A 24,183-nucleotide genomic window follows, 5' to 3' on the forward strand; every position below is an offset into this window, starting at 1 on the left:
GAAAACGGAAATGCTTCATTAAAAATATATACAGCATAATCATTTCTGGAAATATGAAGATTTAAGTTAAGCTTGCCTCTGTGCATATTTAATTTGTTACTTATTACTGTTTATATTTTACTGTAAAGTTAAGTGTAGTACGACGATTTACAAAATACTTGATCGGCTATGGTTAATCTAAAATCTATGTTGAATAATAAATATTAAATCATTCTCTCAAACATTGATCTTGTGTTCAATCAAAGCAGCATAAATTATTCATCGTATGAGCTTAATGCATGACATATGAATAAAGGATTTACTAATTCTCATGTATTAATAATTATTTGTAGAATTTTCTTTATTATCTGATCATCAGCTCATAGCGTTGACCACGACATTCGAAGTTAATCCTTCCAAACAAACAGTCAAGGCGACTTTGTTAATCATAAAATACATACAAAGAGGTTCCTGTAAATTGAAAACCTCCGTGCTTTAAGTTGGGTAACGAGGTGTCCATAAACATTTTTGAGTGAAACATACAATGTTAAAACAATTTACTAGGTAGAGCAGTATACAGCCCAACACAGTAACGTTAGGTGCTTGTTAGTGAATAAATTGAAGTTTAAACTTTGAAAAGTTGAGAGCAGACGGCTCGTTACAAAATAATTATTCCGTACGTGTAGCAGACACGGGGCAGTAAAAAGGCGCTTACAGTTATAAAACAGTTTTAACACGGAAACTTTTATCATCGGGCGCAAGTCGGTCTTCTAGAACAGCCGAGAGTAGGGTAGCCGCGTTTGTTACTGGCACGGTGCCACATTAACGGATCGATACGGTCGCGGGAACCGTAAGTAACATTATGTAATGGCTGGCTTGTTCAACAATAACCCTATTACGGTGGTACAGCTTAATGTGCACTATGACCGGTGGCGGCGGTGTCCGGCGAATGCCCCTCTCACCCTATTAATGGATACTTGATAATCTATTAACGTTCAGCCTTGTTCTCTGTCGACTTAGCGGGAGGAATCTTTCCGGCTTTATCTTACACCGTTTATTTTTGAAACTTAATGCGTTTAAGCTGGATTTAATTACAGATTAGAAGTTTCGTATTTATAGGCTGTGAATCTATTGAATTTGTTGACTAGAGCGTTATACTGTTATTTACGACAACACAAAATACCTAATCATAATTACTTTTCAGATACAATAGTGTTGCCAGGTATAGACCATAAACTCTTTACTGTGTACGTTAGTAACACGAAATTCTATTAAATAAACTTTACCTAGATGTTCAGCTAAAATCGATCGCGCAGCTATTTAGTAGACATTTTACATAAATAACAGGCCGTGATATTACATGTTAAAGCTATCGCCGTGGCTGTTCACGTACAAGTGACAGTGATTGCTGCCACCCTTGCTAATATCAACACTTCGAATTAAACGCGCTGGCTATAAATACAGCAAATTATTTACTACGCATTATGTTAACGTTGTAGTAATAATTATTATTATAAAATTTGAAATTCAAGTCATGTAAAGTTTCGTATTTCACGATAATGGTCATTAATTCACGAAACAAAAATAATATTTACGCGGGCAGAATTAAAAATAGCCCCAAAAAAGTTTATTTGTAGTCGCAAAATGTTCACAGAAGATAACAATGGATTGTAAAGGAACGTTTACAATGTTTGCCGAGCTTTATGTTCTCGTAGCGCAGCGTAGCGCTTTGTACAAGAGAAGGGATCTACGCCGTAGCGCTACACATTAACGTAATTGAAATATTAAGCTCATTATGTCAACACCAACATTATAAGATTTTGACTACAAAATATGTGGTGCCATCCGTTGCCAAGCTGCCGTTCCCGATGCTGCAGTTCCCATAATCTGCCTACAAATTATTACAAGTTTCTAGGCGTAGTTTATAGGAATGACATTTTCGAACTACTTATCTAGAATTAATCAATTTAAAAGGCTCCGCAGTGCCCTTGCTTTCAATGGAAACAAAAACTCACAAGAATTTAAATCACGGCACACTTAAACTTACATGTCATATGTAAGTTTAAGTGTGCCGTGCTTCTATAGCTTTTTTTTTTATACAATCGCCATTTCATAAGCCGAAGATAATATAAATCATTGTCAATGCTTCCAACAAAGTATTACATAGTTACGTACAATAGCGACTGTGTCAGCAGCGTACAGTTATAACAGATAACAAGCGCTCTAACTTTGAAGTAGCCGACTACTCGTGCAATCCATTTCGATTCACATACAAAGTTCGATGCAGGGATCTCTATCTGCAGTGTGGATGTGTGGGTGAAGGTTACGAATACATCATTGCGTTATTACGTAGACTTTGCGCGAGGAGCATTTCAATTATTGATTACACATAAACATATGAAAAATCGAACGGGTCGTTCTCTCGTAGTGACACGAGAAACGAAACACGCATTATTCGAGGTAGGTAATTAAAAAAGTACACTTTTTTCAAAGACATGCATCAGTCAATACAAAAGAAATCACGAAAATCGGACGAACCAGTAGAAGTATATGAGGAGCAGTGAAATTGAAGATATTCTCCTTATTTGAAGTCATTTAATAAAAACCTTTGTGTATCTTTATTTGTTTCACTTTAGAAATAATCTGGACTGCAATAAGGTGTTGATTACTTGATTATACTGAGATGTTCATTAGGCTACTTTAAGGTAGCCGCTCGAAACCGCAAAGAAAACGGCTACACTGATAAGTAATAAAAAAGGACTGAGTCTACGAAAAATTAATAACTAGAACAAGCTGAATAGTTACCAGAATATTCCGTTAATTACTTTCGTGAGACGAATTCATAACTATGTATCCTTATCGTAATTAACTCCGTTTGAGTTCGAGAATAGTTGTTCCCTAGAGACGAGCGTGTGCAAACCGTAGACGGATAAATAATTATGAATTTGCGCAGTCTAAAGTTATTATAACAACAGAGTACCATGTACTATGTCTCCTATATGCTTTTAATATTATTAATCCATCACAAATAAATACTACTTTTACAAGCATTTCATTTTTGTGACAACTAAGTATCGAGATGATATATATTTCGAAATCTCGGATCCTGGGTCAACAAAGTCAATACTAAAGATGTACCCTATTGACAATATCATCCCTTCTATGATAGATAGGTAGTTGTTACATAACTACAGTGTCACATGTGTATAGAGAAGTGATAATAATGTGATGTACGCGATACGTGGGAGCCTCTCCAGTCACTCATTATGGCGATATTAAAATTTGCATGCTTGGGAACGAGTCCTCATAATTTTATGCGACCTTTGGGTCTGAAAGTAATTTAATTAATTTTTCATTGTGATTATACGTAACAATTATTTTCGAGACTCATTTATATGGATATCATTACGTTAGGCTAATTTTAAATGATTAAAAAATATTATTATCATCTTTCTGTTTGTATTATTAATAGATGGCGGAACTTTTCGATGATTTTCCGTCTTATAAGCGACTAAAGATTATTAAATGTAAGATAGCAAAAATCACTAAACTGAACTGAGAGCTCGTATTCTTTTCCGGTGTTTAGAATAAAAAAATATCGAAAAAAGTGTGACATTTATTCTTATCAATTTCATATTGTTGAAAGAGTGGGCTTAAAGCTGCGTAAAGGAGGCCGGGCTAACATCAGTTTTCATTATCCGGAGGGCTTCCAAGTCCCTTTCTGAAGTCAAATTGCGTCACTCACATTTTTCTTAAGTACACAACCGACAGCGACACCTGCTTATCTGAACCTACTTCTTACGTCATATTTAAAGCTCCTGTTATTCCGTAATTATCTTGATCAAGCTTTAGTGTAACAGCAATCTCATGAATGACTGTGAAATGCGAGTAATGCATTCGACCCCATTAAAGCAATTCCAAATTATAATTATGAAGGTGCTAATTGGAATATTCCATTTGGGTCGACATTACGAGTGCTTCAGAGAAGTCAAGCATACGGGCGCGAGTCGTGACCACGAATGAGTGAACATCTGCTTATAGAACACTCAATGAAGTGATTTAAATATTAATAAATTTCGTCGTGTATAAGGATAGTTATGGACGTTAAGTAAATAATATACTTTCTTTTACTTTATTTGAGATAGATGAGGACTTAAAAGTTTAATGAACGCTTGGGGATGTTACTTCTAAGTGCTTTCGTTATTGATCTGTGAAGGAATATCAAACCTGACTAAATAACCAACCAGCCAGCGTCTTAAATGCTCGTTACTTCCCAAAATGAGAAGAAGCCATTGCTGAGCAGTGGAACAATCACAAGTCGATATAGTATAAGTACGCTTCATATTCAGTAAATTGGCAATTATCTACGAGCGCATTGCTACGGCTTCACACAAATGGACATCTCGCTCCACTAACCACTCATAGAACATCAAAGATAATATCAAATCGGATTCATTAGTTCCATTGATTACTACATACGTGCTATCTTCGTACGTTGATGACTAGGCTGAGATTAATAGCTTTGCTATTCAAAATTATCTTTGAATAGCCATTAATCTCGCAAAGCTTAGTATGAAGGTCATATTAGTCTCTGTACGTCGGAGATAAATGAAGATCCAGCAATATGTAAATTAGCACGGTTTAATTTTGTATGAGAGGATTTTTTTTGAATATAAAAGGTGAAAATTCAGGGCGGAGCGTGATGTGTGAACACGAAACAAATGTAATTTAGGGCGAGCGGTTTTTGTTACAGTTGATACCATCTGCCCATTGTGACGCGTTCGGTTTCATTAAACACTAGTACATCAGCACAGGTTGGCGCGTTGGCATTTATAGCGAGGCGGAAGCTATTTTGGGACTAGAACAATGATGGAAATTGTGGAATTTCAACGGAGTTGCGTTGCTAAAATCATACGGAATTAACAATAAATCCGGGATTATGACGAGATTTAAATGTCAGCTATCATTTCGTATTAACATATTTTAGTAATAAAACATTTATGCTATTCCTGCAGTTTATATTAATATAATACAAAATAACTTTATTTTACTGGTCTGTAAGATCTTACGAGTACCTATAAGTTCCTACGAGGTGAAAACACCCCTCATACAAGAAACAATCCGTAGAATAAATACGGGGGAAAACATATATTTAGAAAGGCTCTTTGAGCGATTGCATAATGTTCAAGTATTAGAACTTCATATGACGGCAATATGTCCGCGAAGCGTGCACACACAATAGTACCTATTCCAATATAAGTTTCACGCTATAATAGAAAACTTATAACAATACTTCGCAATCCTTTCTGCTAACATTTTATAGGAGCATGTAATGTGGAGGGTCGGAGTGCCAATGGGAAGCCTGCTTGCGTTATAAAGTACACCAACAAAATAGATAGGAAGCCCCTATATCCACGCCAATTCCTGCGAAATCAAGTGCTATGTGTGTCGTTTGCGGCTAAGAATACCACTTAAGCTTTTTCTGCGAATGACGTAAGACGTGGCTGAGGGATATAAACCAGGAGATTGGCAGAAACGACTTGTTTGACGGCAGGGGTGAAAAAGAGGAGGCGCTTAATAAATGAATCCTTTAAAGGGTATATTTTTCTTCATAAAAGCAAAGCTGTTTAAACCCGTTTTTATTTCTGTGTTTATTACTTTTAATAAGGCTTTTGTAATCCGTCTTTTAGGAGTATTAATTTAATTTATCCTTTGTTTTTTTGTTGTGGGAGTAATGAGAGAATGTTTCGACATTTATTGTGAACACATGTGACATCTTTGTGTGGGACGAAGAAAGAGTATCTCGATAACAATCGGCAAAAATCTATAAATATATTTTATTGGAACGTGGCGCATGAATACAACATCTTAAAGCTATTGACAGTTATAGTAATATCCAGTGAGGCAATATATTTCACTGTTCCAGTACCGGGAATATAAAATCATGGCTGCTTCTGATGCTGTATAAACAATGTTGACACGATTTTATGGAAACCGATATCCGTAATTACTGAACAGATATTATTTCGTCAGACGTTGAACATTATTTTCGGCAGTCGGAACTTTACGTAACATGTAGTCAAATGGGTAAAGCTGGATTCATTCAACGCAAATTTGACAAAAAAAAAAAATTGGAACGTTATTCTACTTGTTGATTTTGCTTATAAAAACTTGAAAATCTTTGTAAACTAAAAGATTGCTTACAGAAAAAGAAGTAAGTCTTGTATAGAAAACCCGGTCATACAATATTAAGTTTTAATCCCAAAAGACCGAACACGAGTTAGCCGTTTAATAATTTACGCTATACGAAGTCGAAAAATATTTGAGGTAAACCTTTGCGAAAGCATTCATGATTAATCGTATCAATTGTTACACAATAAATACTTACATTATTAAACTCTGTTTTTAAATACATACGTAATCACTCTCAAATCGACCTTCGAGTAGATTAACTACTACACTTGAACGTTCAATATAAAATCATCATTGATGAATCATAGTGAATGAACCAACATAAATACCTCTATTAACCAAAACCCCCGTCTGAAGATAGTTTAAATCTTCAGTAAGAACACGAAACGATTTGTCTGCCAACTAATATCACTAACTCATTCTCATCTGACTTTTACGAGGAACGTGAGATTGGGATTATAAGTGACGTTACACTTTTATATCTTTTTTACTGTCTGATCAGAAAGTAAATGAAAAAAGGCAACTCTAATTACGGAAAAGCGAGTATTCTAGACTTTAGGATCGAGTAAAATCGAGTCTACTCGTGATAGCAATTTTTGCAAAAGTATCGAAATTTTAACGGCATAAATTCGAAAAGCTGAAATTGATTTAAAATAGTTTGTTTTAAATCGATTTCTTCCAGAAATAATGATCTTTAAAACTATCAAAGCAGTTGCTGAAAGCGATATTTCTTGAGATGCGCCAAACACCCACGCAGGCTCCAACCCACCAGTTTGCAGGTAGCAAAGTCGGGCTAATTGGAACCCAGTGAAGCAATATAATACTACAGTTATGCTCAGAGACTTTAATATTGAGTTTTGCGGTTATGTAAGCTTTCAGCTGCATCACAAAGATGCAAAATACACATATATTTACATGAAAAACTAATTTAAAACTGTTTACCGAAAATACTCGTGCTGATGAAATAGATCCAATGAAAAATTCTACTGAATATTACATAAACGTTTTTGAAGCTCACAAATAAATTGACGTTCCGTGAAATTGGTTAAAACCTGTTACACAATATAGTTTATAAATAAAACAGTTCCTTTGTGATCGTATGCAGGCAGCCGAAATTGATTACGCTGAACAAAGAGAATTTGTATATTATTTAGTCGGTACAGGATGATGTTCCTTACCAAGCTCCATTGTGCTCTTGATTAGCTGTCAACTGGACCTACATCGATGTTAACAAACATTTTACACTAATAACTTTGGCACCACCAAATATATAAATATTCACGAGGTATACCAAAACATCATTTTAATGTAAGGAAACTAATTCAATATTCGATCGATTAAATAAAATCTCTTCAATAAATGTATAACAAAAGATTTTCCTACTTGCTGTAGCGCATCATTGGTGTAATTTCAATGTAGAAATACTTTATATTAATAGAAACTGCTAAATTGTACAATCTATTCTGATTCAAATTCATAGAACGCATTCTAGAAACCATATAACGGTATAATATTGGTTTCTCTTAATCTGCTCCATTCTATATTAGCGCATTCATTTCGTAACTTTCCATCGGTAAAAGAGAATGCGGTTTGGCTTGATATTACGACATCAATAACGCAGGAATCACAACAAAAAGCTAAAGTAACTCTTTCTAATACATTACCTTGGACCTCCTTCTCAATAAATTCCCACGACTCCAATGAGATCACGTCACTGATTCACTCTGACGGTATATGAATATACTGACAGTTTGTTGTCGTAGGACTACGGCGTAGCAGTCGATAGTTCACGTAGCTCAGACGCGACTGAGGCGCTCGTAGCGCTACAGAACGTAGAGGTGCGCGCGCAGCCTCGCCCCTCACATGTAAACCCAATATCAATCCGCTTCCAAACAATTTCGAAACGATTTGAGAATATTCGATTTAAAGTCGTAACCTTAATGTATCGACATCTCGAGTCCCGATGATAACTGTCCTAATAAAGTGATCAAATGAACTCGCAAGAATGAATATAAAAAAAAATATAATTTAGAAATATTGTTTTAAGTTATCATTCTAATATTGATGGTTTATAGCAGTAAGAATCCCGTTGATACAAAAATGAACTAAAAATATCTACCAGACAAATATAATAAAGACAAAAATAACAACTTTGTTTCCCAGAGGGTTGTGAAAGTCGGGCGGGTATTGCTCCGTGTAATGTGAGAATTTCAGTCGACATACCTATACTACGCTAAGCTATTATTAGCGTCACGCAAAAACAAAAGAACAAGACAAAAACATGAAGATTCAACGTCATTAAGTTAATCATTGTAGTGAACAAAAACAAAGGAGCAATAATTACATCTACATTGTTATACTCTTCTCGTCTTAACGTCCTTGTCACACAATTCTTCAGTGCTCGGCAACAATTGTCATGATTGGATCATACAAAATTACGACACAATTGCCAGTCAATTTATATATAGCGAATGTAATATTTCAAAGTCATAACCTTGTACAATCGAAAATAAATGAAACGTTTTATAATTACATCGTCTTTATGTCGAAGTAGTAGAGTCCACACTAGTGATTCAATGTTACAAGTAACGTGGAGTCCAGTATGCTAGTGTAATATTAATGCCAGAAATCGATACAAAGAACTAGGATAAAGGCCAAGATAAACGATTCTTAGCGCGTAAACTATTCCAGGAATAATAATAATGTGTCGTTGGGAATTCTGTAAAACTTAAAAAGAGGCTTTTGGTGTTGAAGAACAAAAGGCAAATTAGAGAATCATTTCCAGGAACTTTTCCTTCGTATATCGAGGTATTAAATTATTAATACTCATTACCATATCTGCCTATATTCAATCTTTCTTCATGGTTAACTGTCTCCATGCAAAATAAATATTTATATCATCGCAAAAATCAAGAAGACATGACCTTTCCCTACAGGGATTTCGGCGTTCAAATATAATACGTGTTTCGAATTAAGGAAGTGATTCAGCTGTCTTTGTTACGTCGAAACTGAAATACGCGTTCATTACGTGCTTTGTTCCGTAATGCGGAGAGGTGACGCAACCCTAACCGCACTTGGTTTTAATTGTGTTCGAAACTTTGTCCACTGGACGCAGAGAACTGCATCAGGAACGTCCACTAAATACACTCATTTGATTACCACTCCTATAGATTGAATCGCAGGATGGTTAGACCGGGTACTAATGCAATTCACAAAAAGAACTGCTGATTATAATGATAAAGATACCTATATTTGCATGTGGCTGCTGCATGGTTGACTATTAACATGCCGAGGGCTAAATCTCGGAAAGACCTTTCAGCCGCAACTTCAGCCTGGAATAACTATGTCGTTTTAAACAAGCATTAGGTCCTCAATTCTGGTAACTATTTTCATTAGAGTATGTTTGGCCTATGCCTAATATTTGGTACACAGTAAATTAGTTTTAAAAGACAATTAGACAGTCGTTCCATGTAAGACTCATCTCAATGTATTGGGGCCAGACTGCTTCCCACATCGCTATCAAATAGATTTGAAAAAGTCTACGCTGATGTTGTAGAAGACTAGGTACTGATGGCTTGTACAACTGTACGACTAACTGACTCTAAAAATATCGATACGTAATTTATCAACGTCACAGAGATTTGGCTTGAGAAACATAATCCTTTTGACTTCGTAGCTCAGCAAAAACCCCTACGTCGTCAAAGGCATTAAGTGTAGACGAATGTTTTATTTATAATATAAAATTCAGGGGTCCATGCGTTACTGGCTGGTAAGTTAAATTGATTCACAAAACCAATATTCGCCGGTTATTCGAAAAAAGGTGTATAATACAAAAGTGCGTCTTTTCTGGGAAGGGTAAAATGTTTTAGTATTCATATCAATTTATAAAGATGAAGACAAGGTGTGTGGTAATCCTACAGGTAAAAGCAGGTAATCTTCCTGAGCGTGCGATATGTAGCTTTAGACATAAGCTTCGAAATTATTAAAATGGTAACATATAGGCATGATTATTTACTATTTACTTTACAACTTATTTTCTCTAAGGACCTTGTACAAAGTCAATAATATAAGTGTGGAGTACTCTATTTTTTACATGATTACTCGAATTACTTACTCCGTTTAACCGTAGAAACAAGAATATATATTTGTTCAACCCATGAGCTTACTTAGGTACACAGAACACGCGAGTAGTTTTATGTATGTGTTCACATTGTTTTACAGCGCTTCGTTCTGGAAATGGTTACTTATCATGATAATATTCTAGCGCTATGCGAGACGTATAAACATAAAAGACGGTCAAGTTTCGAATAAATACGTTATAAATAAGGATTTTAAATGACTCTAATAAGAATTTGATTCATGCGTCGCAGAGGGTTTCCCAAAAATTCAAGTTCAAGCACAAGGGCACCCAGACTCAGATAAAGCTTTTGCGGATAACAAATTCTTTAAAAACGAATTGTAAACGAGCTAGTACTCTTAAACTCCATATTAACGCCACATCAAGCAATGGCGGGAGTTGGAACTAAACTTGATTGACGAAATGCGACAGAAATCGTTCGATAAAATTCTTCGGTTTCAAACACATAACTCAAAAAGTTTAAAATCTTTATGCTGACGTAGTAGAACGTAGTGCTAACGATGCTGATCACAAACGATCTGTAACTGGATTTTGGTTACTGGTTTAGCTTTTCGGAGTAGTGCAATTTCCGTAACGAATCTCAAAGAGAATCAAGTTTAAATCAAAATAGAAAATAACCAAATCTAGAGAGACAACAAAAGCGTCTACTCCAGAATAATAGTCAAATATAAAGTTCAGTACGGTCAACCCTCATCACTTCAAACCAGACTTGCGATTGTCAACTATATTGCTTCAAGATAAAAACTCAATGTCTCTCAAATGTCCAAGTATTTCCACAACATATTTGCGGTCGAGCGTAGTAGTAGGGACTAACTGTGTTATAGGGTTTGTTAATACAAGGATGAGCCTAGCCCGTCGGGGCGCTAATCTAATAGACACTGCTCGAACGTTGCACTATGTCGATATCACATACTATATAAAACACACCTGCGATATTGGACACTATTTTCGAACATTAAATTGTTGTTTTTTACTCTCCGCTGGTGTAAAAATTGATAAAATAATAGGTGGGGCGCTCGCTCGACCGTTTTTTCGTTGGTTTCGTAAATCCTGTTATTACATGGTTCATAATATTTTTTTGGCACGCGTTTTCTGGAGTTACGTAAGTACTCGTATGAGTTATAATCTACATACAATTTATATACTTTTTCTGTTACGGGTTAAGTAAAATATACAAATATAAAGTAAGACCCTGGAACGTAATAAGAAATTTACTTAAATAAACTTTTACAACCGGTGCGAAACGACGTAATTTATGTACAAGAAAATAATTTCTCTGTTACAAGAATGTCTTGTAGAATAAGACCATTATTTGCTATTTTATAATACTTTATTCCAAACACTGGTTCAAAATGCTATTAACTCGTATGTGTAAATAGTAAGAGGCCAATAAATGGCACGACGTTGGATCTCATAGAGTAGTTTAACAAACTGCACCTTGGGGCCATTTATAGCTATTTATAACCCACGCCTCGAAGACTACTTCGTATCACAAGTACTTACACACAGCATAATAGTTTGAATTACTTTGAATACACGTCAAGCGGGTCCGGAATAAAAATAGATAACATGCTTGATAAGTATTATAACGTTTAAAAGTAGACGCCCACATAATGTGGAGGATTGCTGTTTGGATGATGAAAAATCTTTTAATAGCTTGCTTTAAAATTATAAGTGTGTACTATTTTCTAAATTAGTATCGCGCTCGTGACTTTTAAATCAATTTTCTTTTCCGTCTAAAACTTCCTTCATTCAAAACGCCTTCCTGCATATTATATATTCTATCTAACAGTGTCGTTATAAAGAAAATGCTATTAAAAAAGTTTCGCCTACGGATTTCGATCTAGGCATAACAAGAACAGCTGTTCTTTATGTTGTGGAGGATTGTACTTGTTTAAAGGAAACCTCCCTTTTATGTTAATAATTCTGTAATCGCTACGCTCGCAGGGTATTGTGTTTGGAGGTAACGGCAAAGGTAAGAACCTTTCCACTGTCTATTATACGGCTTAGATGCTTTCCACGGATACCATTATGTTCATAGTGGTAGTGTAAATACGTGATATCTCTTTAGGAAATGAAAATTTGGTGTTGACTATGTGAAGACCTGGTTATATTACCTATACAGTATTACAACATTTTCAATAACTAGAATAAATAATGCCGGCCTTATAGAATGGCCAATCAGGTTAGAAAAGAAATAAATGAAGGGCTTAAGTTAACATCTATTGGAAATTATGGACAGGAATAGCGACGATTAAAAATTAAAAGCGTAACTGGAAGCCTTGGCCCTGCAGCGAAACTATTACGGCTAAAATATAATAGTTTGAATTGAATAAAGAATTTTCCTTTAAAGTTTATTATGCGGCTACCTATAAAATATGTGCAGGCAAGAGTTTCACTATGCATTTTGCAAGTAAAATCATTATAAACGAAATAAAGCACTCAAATTGCTATATGATTCATACATGATAGCTAACAATAAAGATACAGTACATCGAGATAATTCAAACGAACCCCATTTTAATTAATAAACCAATTTCTCATATCTACAACATTATCGCTAGTAATCTTCGTATGTGTCATATAATAATTGCTCGTTACCCGTTCGACAGACGGTAGCAAGCGTATATTCTCATGTGAAAAGGTTATTCTAGTTATACTTCACACGTGGAACTAAGTTAAATCGAATATGTCGTAGTTGGACCCGAGGAAATCGATTCAATATAAATTAAAGGACAATTAACTCTTAACCTTTTGAGCACGAGATAAGGTCGCGCGAGCCATAGTGTATGTTAAACAGCCTCAGGAAATTAAAAAACCACCTTAGCATTTTAATCTTAAGGCGCTATTTATATTGAGTGTCTTATAAAATAATGTCACGTAGAATATTCAAACACATCATGCTCGCCCTAGATTTCAGCGTTAAAATTCTGCGGTGATCTGTCGTCATAATCTTATTGCTCATGCAATGCGATAAAAATAACAGAACGTCTTGTATGTGTATAAAGCTGGCTTTTCTAGGGTAAAATGTTACACGTGTAGGATTTTAATGCGCGTGCAAAGTGGCTTGTGGAAAAGTTATCTGATCCCGGCTGAGATACTTAAGGTCAAGAGAGATTAAAGATGTATAATGATAATAATAAATCTAGACCCTTTTTTAAAGTATAAATAAAACGGTGGAAAATTTTAGACTTCACGAGATTTCGAACTTGCGACACCCCGCTAAACGGGTATCAGTCGCTTTAACAAGTAAACCCCCAAAAATCGCTAACCTATAAGTCAAATAATATATGACCACTGTGCCGTGTTCGTCTTACGGTAGACGAGCGACATCCTTTAAATTTAATGATTATTTATTCTTGTACCTTTTATAATTGCCAGTAAACGTTATCCTAACCATAATTATATTACGGTTTTGAGGTATTATTACTGTGGGCAATGGCGTGGGTGGGTGTTTTTAAAATAGATTGTCAATAGTAACATCGATTTGCGCTTTAACAATGTTAGCCTCGCCTACTCATGTTTGTTTCAATCCAAAATACCGGAATTAACAAGCAAATCTCTATCGACGATACTGATTACTGACGATAATTGATAGGTATTTATAGGCTCCAAATAAAAGAGAAACGCTTTACTCTTTTAAATGCGAAAGTAACTTTGTTTTTTCGTCTGTTGCGCTTATCACGGCTAAACCGCTCAACCGAGATAAAATTTGTTATGGGTTTCGTCTGAACTTCAAAAACACGGCATAAGCTATTTTTTGCCGCCATATCTTACAGTGATGAGGCGTAGCCTCAGGCGAAAGTTACAACAGTTGCCAGTAGACTCACTTTTAAAAATGGTTTGGTTCCGTTTTTTGATTTTGATACGAATTTGATTCTAGATTCGGCCCTGAATTAGTACCTATCACCTCTACACATTTGAGGGTTTTCTATTGACGTTAACGATTGTTGAAATGTCACTTGTCTAGAGGTGCTGGTGTCGGATTCCAGACTAAACTGGATCCCAATTTGAAACAGAAACAGAGCTCGATACCGTCGAGAGTAAGCTTACTGATTGCTTGAAATAATGGACGAGGTGACTATCAAAGCGTTTGAAGGATTAATAGTGTGGTTTATTAATTAACTACGAGCAAACTACTACGAAAGAACAAGACAAGGGCGTCTACCACTAAGTATACATTCATAGAATATGAAATTATGAATAAAGTTCTAAGAACACGACATGTAGATCATAAAGAATTCTGAGTAAATTATTTATAAGTATGGAAGAAAATCTTACTAAGTTAATTCTAGGAAGTGGATGGATATCAAACGGAACCCGCCTTTACCCAGGACACCCACGTTCAACCCACGTATAGAAACTGTTATAGGTCTCTATTGTTTATACTTCTGTTTATATTTAGTATTTATTTTTACGTTCACTTAAATACCAACGAGTAACTGAACATTTTATTTATAAGTATCATGTTCCATTTCGTAGAAGATTTTATTTTTAAATATTCAAGGTAATTATAGTTGGATAGGAGATGAAATTCGAAGTATCGTACCGTAAATAAAAGTGATATACATAATTTTTTTACGAGCTCTTTTCTAAACCAAAACAAAATTGTGTTTTTTGGTTTGGATTATAATCGCTATTACTAATTATAACTGTTTATTGACAAAAGCCATTATTTTAGCATTCGCTTGCTTCGATATGATATCTATTGAAACATACCTACTCGTCGTATTTACCAAAATGTATAAACACGCCAACGTGAAATGTCGAACGACGCCTACACGGCCATTAAAGGTTCAGATATTATCCTAAAAGGCACCTGACCGTTCAAAATAACATTACTTACTCTATAGGTAAGTACAAGTACTAGAGAAGTACTCTCTCTTCAATGAAAACATTTGTTTTTAGTTCAGTACTCTCAGTTCTACCCACCAGACGAAAAGCACGCTTCAAAAAATCCACTTACAGAATCGATTATGATGATACATATGTATGGATACATAAAGAGGTTTGTGTCGTACTAAATAGTTAGAATACGATTGGCAATCGGACAGACACGTACTGTAAGCATGTAGGAATGGTAGCCGAGCGGTGTACTACGTGTAGAGCTCGGCTTATTAAGTCGTTCCAGCCCACATCGACCACATTTACGGGATTGTTCCATTACTATACCCAGTTACATTGTAAGGTATAGCAAACAATTGGCAGATTTGTTACAAACATTTTTACGATCAAGGTCTGAGTTTAATCTTACATGGGGACTGTTTTTCTCCGTATTTAAAGGTAGAGACAAGAGATTCGACAGGTGACAAGATTTATGTCAATTACAGAACAAAGGTACAAAAAAAGTATGTGATAACAAAGAAACAGGACAATCTCACTCTACTACGAAATGAATAATAAACGAATGTTGAATAATAGAGCCGTAGGAGGTGTTTTCACGTTCGTCCTTTGAGAAAATTTAATGAAACCAATGTCTGCTGACATTCAAATCTGATTGGGAGTTCTATTTATACTTGTTGTCATAAAAATAAATAAGTATGACACCGTCAATTTTATGATTCGTCGACAAATCGAAAACATTGGTTGCCATATCTGTCACAGAGATTTCGTGCTAAGAAAAACAACCAGGTTTTAAACATAACTTGAAACCGGTGCGGCTTGACCTAAATACATCCTTCAAAATCAATATCCCAACTGTTTTTAAAAATGGTTCAGTAAGAATCTTACTGTTTGACTTATACAAACATAAACATACACAAACATGACTCGGGATAAATATTTACTCATCAAAACGGTATATTTTTTACGGAGTTAGAAATATTTAGACACTTAACCAAACAAATCATTATTTATTCCTTGAATTGAAACTCTTATAATACATGAAGTTTTCCGATATCCCATCTCATTTTACTGAGGTTTATTTTTTATTGAAAGGTTTTCTTGCCGACGATACCGCCTTAAACAGTTTAACATAATAGTATTATGATATCGTTTATTTGTATGAAACCTTTTTATTCAGACTGTATAATAAGGAGAATGTGCCTTTAGTTTATTTTTTTTTAGCGATCGCACGCGCTTTTGTCGGGCCTCAGTCATCAAAACTGAATAAATCTGAAGGCATACATATAGACTTCATACATTCGTCATCTAAAATGCGTCTGGCACACGATCTACCATTATTTATATAATTAACCTTCGTCACTGATACTAAAGATAGACTCGAGCTGCTCTATAATTATTTCTTATGACGGTTATGAATTGATTTCTCATTTCAACTTTACAGTGATATCTTTATTAACATTTATATAGACAAGGTGAATAACTATTTCAAAAGAAGAGTTCTATTTTAACACCATTTTGTTCGAAAATGGAAATCTTCAAAGCGAGGAGATAGTGAGTGAATAGCGTCCTTGTTTAACCTCTCAGAAACATTATGAGAACAAAGTGAAACTTAGCACTAAATCACGGAGTTATCATAAATAGTGCTTTACAGCTCACAGCCAGTGGTTCGTTACGCAAATGAAAGGGAACTCCTTTTATTACCTGGCCGACTTTCGGTCCGCAAAAGAGCTAAGATACCACAAAAAGCTGTCATAGTAATTTCGTTTGAAATAATTAGAAAGGACATTTTTGGACTGTTTTTCAAACAGACTTGTTTTTTTTCTAAAAGTTTGTAGATTTCTCATAAAACATCTTACTGAGATGGTTCATAATTACTGTGATTTTATAATTAACGAACAAATTAGCTCAGTGACGTTACCACCGCGTCATAAACCGTTAATTGCAGTAGCGAAAAAGAGACGGCGCTCTACAACTAAAAGCGCGCCGGCTCGCTTTCATCACTTAACAAGGAATACTCTGGGAGGTGCTGGTAGGCTCCCTGATTATGTGACTCACGAGAATAATGTTAATTATGCAGGGGGTTGCTCCATATTAACATATCTCAAACGCAGACCTGAGAGCATAATTAAAGTATATTTAAAAACATAATTAAAACCATTAACTCATATTAGACATAAAAAGTATAAATTTGAATAAAAATGCTTTTCAATAATTATTATTAGTATTGTTTTGTCCCTTTTAACTATAAATTCGCGCGCCTCAAGGCAAAAATATCAAACAAACTCCATTGATGCGGTAATGTGTTTAATTTAACAAATAATGTAAATTGGTGTAGGTAATTTTAAATCTATTTTCGTAGAGCGTTTATTGTATAAACATGTCAATTTTATTCGAAAGCAGGTTTTCCGTTTTATCTTCTGTGTATTTATATTCTAAACAAGCGAATAACTGTGGCCGATAGAAAACAAGACACTAAAACTACAGAAATCAGCATTAAAATATTCAAACTAAAAAGCATTAATGGCCATCCTAAACATTTCACACAAAAACCTTTCGTGAGTTACAATCGCAAGTGTTATCGCGTGTCAATTAATTATGATAAAACGAACATTGAACAACTACAACAAATGCTTAGATAATAGTGGACATCGATCCACCACAATGCTCTGCGGTTATCTAACTACGTTATTAAACTCTCAGCACAGCTAAAGTAGCTTTGAATAGCAGAATTCGCACATCTGTGATTCATTTCTTTGTGTGAACCTAACATATACCTATGATGCCCGATGCCGTTTCATTTTGACAAAATATTCTGTACATCGAGTTTTTCGTCAGGCATAATGAAGTATTAGTATGTTAAATCTATGTATCATATTTAAGAATTCTTTTATTTATCTTCGTAATAAAGGAAAAGGTCAAGGTAATAAAAATATATTATAGATTATATAACTAAGTAATAAGTATAGATTATATAACTTAATTTTTTGGGTCAATAATGATCATAATACAGTCCACCGCACACATTGACGCCACACGCTTAGTGAGTGACCGATCTTTTCATTCAAATGTCTGGCTGGTTGGATCGAAGCGGGTGCGCGCGCATCAGCGCGAACAGCGGTGTTGGCCGTACCAGTGACGAAACGAGACATTGGCTTGGCTTATTTCAGATAAGAAACTCCAACACTATTGACGCAGCAAATAGCTAAAATTACTTATTGTTCCATTTAAAAGAAATTTTTGGTATTCCTTTCAAGGCTAAATTATTTTGTTAGGAGTTATAAATATAGAAGCATACAAAATAGCTATAAAATCATGCTTGTCACCTTACGCAATAGAAAATGTATTACCAAACTAACTTGTTTTAAAATAGAAGCAAAAAGGCAGTATTGTAATAAACGCATAATAACAATAACAGGAAACCTTTTTTTACGGCTTAAACAAGATTGAGAAACTCGATCTAACTTTTCCATGAATTCGAAGAATTTTGAGACACTCTCTAAGGGGCTTAAGAGGTTTTCGACGACTTGCGTTTTTGTGGAACCTTCATTTTATTTATCACTTGAATCACCCCTGCGTCCACTTTACAACATTATTCATTCCATTATTCCTTACATCGTTATTTAAATTCAATGTGTTTAATTTTATACAAGAATATTTTTAGCTTAGTATATTAAAACATCAAGACGCTACTGTTGCCGTAATAAGAGTCATTACGATCAATCGTAAGCCATAAGATGGTGTAGAGTGAAAACAGGTCGAACGATTCGAATGTGAGTCAATGTGTCAGGGGCGCGGACGTATAAAGAACCGTTCGGAAATGTGGGTCGCGATCCATTGCGGGGCCCCTACCTCTCACCCCTACCTATTCGACGCTTCATCTCGAAAGCCTATTATGAACACCATTAATACCCTATTAAAAGATTCAGTGTTGTATTGTAATTTCCGCGAATAAATGGCGTGCCCGAAATACACGAGGAAAATGGTAGCAGACATTTCAAAACTAGTCTAGTCTTGTCGATCAATCTATGTAAATACGACTTTAATTAACCAAGTATAAATAAATGGAGAAGACTTTCTAGAGACACTGCAATTTATTTGCAAAGCTTAGGAGTAAGTCAATGTATCATTAAACAAGTCTTAGGGCAACGAACACAGGCTTCTGACAAGAAAGCGGTCTAGTCTAGAGCGTGGGCGTGATACCATTATCTGGTGTTTGAACGTCTCGGGGCGCCCGTCTGTCTGCCGTCATATTGTACTGCAGAGCTAAGAGAGCCAACTAGGTCAACGACATGTACAAAAATAATAAAGCAATAGCATTAGCTACCGAATAAGGACAAGAGACACGTTTTTGGTCTTCAGTTTAAGTTATGGGGAGGTTGACAAATTCATTGTACGCAGAAGTGCTTCCTGTACTGTCAAGTTATGTGGCTTAAGCCATTTTTCAAGTTCCACGGTAATATTACTTTCCTTCAGATGAAGATTCCTTTACGCGATAAGTTTTTTTTTTAAATAGAACCCTAACGCAAATTTACGTAAGAAAAGCTATTTACAAAAATTACCTATTCATATTTATATGAATGCAATAGTACTAAGCTTTTCATGTGACGCAAAACACGTGTTACCTCAGGTACCTTCATAGTGATGATGGTAAAAGCGAGCATTGCTAATGCGAAATGAAAGTTTAATGTGCGTTTCCCGTTCTCTACAATTTTCTAGAGGTTTCCAGTCATATAGCCATACGCAGTATATGATCAATATTTCACTGCATTTTCTTTTATGAATATAACTTATCTATTCCGCCATTTTCCAGAGAGTTACCCTCAATTTTGACATTAGTTACAGCAAACCGGATATTTCATACAGTTTAAAGATCGTACCGAAAATGGGATGCTAATTTCAGTATCTATTCAAATTGCTAACGACGTACTCATAAAATAAATTACTTAAATTAGTATTTGTAGCCACTTGGACTTGATTGCCACAACGGAAAATACGACTAGGTTTTTTACTTTATACAATTATCGGTAGAGGTAGTCCAAAAATTGGAATAGTGCCCAGAATACTGCTGAGCACTCGGCTATGAATGATACTGGTTGTAGGTAGGTACTAAACCTACTTCGATTTTATTTCCAGGCAAAATAGGAGTCGTGGCACAATAATAAAGTCTTTTTGAGCGAATTTTCGGTCACGCCGGTTTATATTGAAGGCGATTTGCCTCAGACTGACTCTAGTCGTGACATCATCTCGTCCAAATGTGATGCAGGTCACCTACAATTCTCGAATAAGAACATTTTCCTGTGGAATGCAATAACGTAGCGGCACATCGACATTTTTGTCAACCAGTATACTGATCCGTATTAACCTATTTATGGTGCCGAAAATGGTTACTTTTGATTTCAATGCTTCAAACATATTTGTTAGAATATTGAGATTTATCATACAGATATTTTATTGAAAATACAAGAACTCTAGGTATTGACCCTTTTTTTCAAACACAAGAAAAAGAGCACGTAAATAGTAATCGAAAAAGCTTGAACTTTATAAAGGGTCGAAAATTTATAAGCAAAAATCAGAGACTAGCAGACTGGCCCAATTTGTCACGGAAACGAAAACCATTTGAGTAAGAAATAGATGTCGTGTGGGAAAGTATCATGGGATCCTTACACGAGATGAATACCTACTTAGCGGGAAAAACGAAGGGTGTATTTGTGAAGTGTACCGTAGAAACACGGAAACATGTTTTACCTGCGAGACTATTCGGTTACATACGAGCGGAACGTATCTGTTGATAAATAACATCACGCTTGTATTATTACCATTTGGCTTTAATCGTTATGAAAACAATATTGTATTATTACACCAGGCATAGTATCATTTAACACCGCCGGGTTCTATTGCACTCAACTCAATTTAGTTTTAAATCAAATTTGTGACGTCATAAATGCTCTTTATATTGCAGATTGAATAAGATGGCGGATCTCGAATTGGAACTGCAGACTTCTCTAAGAATAGGATCGCTACTTAATAAGTTATTTTCATCTTCAAGATAAAGTGAGATTGTGTTTACCTGCAATGCGGTATTAGCTTGGTATAAGAAGAAATATTGGAAACATTTTTTTTTATTAAACGCAGTTAAGGTACTTACTAAAGCGATTTTCATTACCATTTTAATTATACCTCTAAATATTTGATTACTTGTTAATAACCACCGATAAATTATTTATTTCTTTATTGTTACAGTATAATATCATATTATTAGGCTTAATAATATGTTCATTACATAAAGCGACAAAATCTCCTTGAGCATCGTGACGGTTTAATGTATTCGTCATTTGTTTAAAAATGCATAAGCATCTATCAATCAAGACGAAAAAACGAGGAAAACTCCCGAGTCACATAATAATTTCATAAAATGTTCATAATGATGATGCCACGCATTTAGTAATTACATTATCGAGATTCGTTTAGTTTGCACAATGGAATGATAAGATTCGCAAAAAAACATCATTGTCCGGAAAACAAAAATTGTTGGAGATAACAGCGGTTAAGGATGGGTAAACGAGCTAGATGCGATCCCGGCTGACCTTTCAACTTTCTCATATAGTTAAGAGCGTTAGGGCAATAAAGCTTTTATTAGCACAACCACTCTATCGTACTAAGTCTTGGTAATATGTGTGGATAATAAATTGAATAATTTTGTATTGCGTTGTTGCTTGTAATGCGCTATTATTATTAAATTTTCGACTTAGTGAGACAGAAATTTAATTCCAATTATGTGTCGTTTTAGAAATAAGATTGCATTTTAAAACCCCCCACAGTATATATTTTTATCCCACACAACTTTTCAATGGCTCGACTGATTTTTATCAAACATAACTCGAGAACACTTCAGTCAAACTAAATTGAAATCGCTAAATCCATCCAATCCAGGCAGGATACCACCCACAGACAAAAGCACCAAACTTTCTGCGTCGAGGGTTAAAAAGATAAAAATTATAATAATTTTCGGCTTGATTGTTTACATATTGTGTTATGATGGCATTTACTTAGTCAATTTCAAACGTACCATTTTAGTAAATTGTCTTTTTATAAATAAACACTCTCTCTCAAACGCACAAAGTGAGGTAACAGAATCACATCTAGTGTTGTCAGGTAAGGGTCTCTGGAATTAGTCTAATTTATAAACCACTTTACACGTGACTGTACAAGAGCGGAACTAGGTAAGTTTACTTCAGGTCAGAACGTGGGCACGTGCTGCCTTCTCTACTAAATATTTTTAAATACCTAAGTTCTAAACAATGTTTAATGCCAAGGTCAGGAAAAAAATATTAACTTTCATAGTATAAGATCACAATCATCATCGGCCTTTGCGTTCATAAGGACGATTATAAAAGCAAAAATACTTAAAACATGAAGTTATTTCATACAAACATTTACATTATCATTGTATTTGTAAAATTCAATACTGTTATCAAACGTATTTATATGAAAACAGAAAATAATCAATCACTGGATTTGCAAAAATACTGATAAGAGGAGTAATACTAAACAAATATGAACCGGTTTTTAATTTTCGGCTAAAACAAATACGAAACCGAGGACATTTGTCAGGAATGACTGCTTCCTTTTCCCGTTGACAGTTAAAAATAAACAATTATGAGGTATACGACCTCATTAAACTCTTCATATGGACAACAGAGATAAAAAACAAACAGCAGCATAATTATTACTGGCCGGCAAAAAAGGTTATTTAAAAAATAATACGCGCCCATTCTCTTTGAGAAGTCAAAGCGCTAATTGAGAGGGCCTAGCGGGCTGGGGGAGCGCTTCCAAAAATAGATGGACCCCCACGTCGTCACCAGTCACCGAGTGCACTCTCTGCAACTATTGGTTAATTTACAAACTTGGCCAACTGGTGCGACATCATGCGCTATTTCCAGTATATATTGTATTGATTTTCGATATGTTTGCTTTTTGTTGGACTGCCCTTTGACGTCAATAAGCCGGGATTTGTTTTTTTTTTTACTTTTCCCATTGTTGGGTGCTCTCTACGAATCATCTAGTCAAAGTACTTAATTACGGAAATTCGCAATACTGCATCTTTCACCATGAGATGTGGAACATAATAATATCTAATAGATGGTTTAAGAGCAAGAACACGTTAAGCTAAAGTAGCAATTGAGTTTTCCAGGGCTTTGACTCTAACAGTAATCCAGGCTCAATGCTCAATCCGATTGCAAATGATTTACCGCGTAATGCTCAGTGCACGCGCGTACCATTTCTCAGGCCAAAATATGCAAATTCATAACGTGTTTGTTTAGAGAGCTAGAGCTGATGTTACATACACAGGTTACACACACATTCACACCTATCACTATGTACATGAATCGCAATTAGTTGACTTGATCTCAACTAAGTAGTGGCGCGTTAATTGATGTATATTATTGCTGTAATTGATTGAGTGCTCACTTAACGGTGAAACATACGAGAATTGAATTCGATTTGCAGTTAAGAGTCGTCTAGGTACCTGATTGACGGCATCTTACCTTGAAGACCGCACCCAATATAGTGTAACATGTTAAATAGTTCATTTGAGCAGGCGTTATCATCAAAGCAATGAAGCTATATTATCTTGGTTTATTGAACAGACACGCGGCATTGTAACACAACTAAGTATAATAATGATTCTGTTTATCTATCTAAGTATTTGGTATACTCAGAGAGCGGGCAGTAAGAATTGATCGTCGCTTACCATACTTCGCTAGTTGAAAAAGGTTTCCCGACAAAGAGTAGATATCGCCGATAAGGGAGTATAACAGCCGAAATTTACGAGACAAGCAAGTCTAAACGAAATAGTCTAGTCACAGTAAAACAAAAGAAAGCACACACATATAGATGAGTAATAGATAACAATAATTAGCATGGTATTAAGTATGTTGATAAGATATTAAAATCTTATAATTTTACCTTCTTTTATTCCCTACATAGGAGTTGTTTGCCATGGAATAGGCCACACAGACATGGATTAT

The 24,183-nt window shown here is 35.1% G+C and overlaps 1 protein-coding gene across 9 annotated transcripts in view; it reads right to left on the reverse strand.

The window, feature by feature from the left end:
- LOC113503473 (endophilin-A) overlaps window positions 1-24,183 on the reverse strand; it is a 44,330-nt gene that overhangs the window by 17,823 nt on the left and 2,324 nt on the right. The window contains exon 1 of one of the 9 annotated variants that reach the window (XM_026885464.1): window positions 7,836-8,107. The exons of the other annotated variants lie outside the window; for them this stretch is intronic. The gene's annotated coding sequence lies outside the window, so the exon portion shown is untranslated. Of the gene's footprint in view, window positions 1-7,835; window positions 8,108-24,183 lie in introns of those variants that run through there. 9 annotated transcript variants of the gene reach the window in all.

This window comes from Trichoplusia ni, chromosome 19 (assembly GCF_003590095.1).
Source record: "Trichoplusia ni isolate ovarian cell line Hi5 chromosome 19, tn1, whole genome shotgun sequence".
Lineage (NCBI taxonomy): Eukaryota > Metazoa > Arthropoda > Insecta > Lepidoptera > Noctuidae > Trichoplusia > Trichoplusia ni.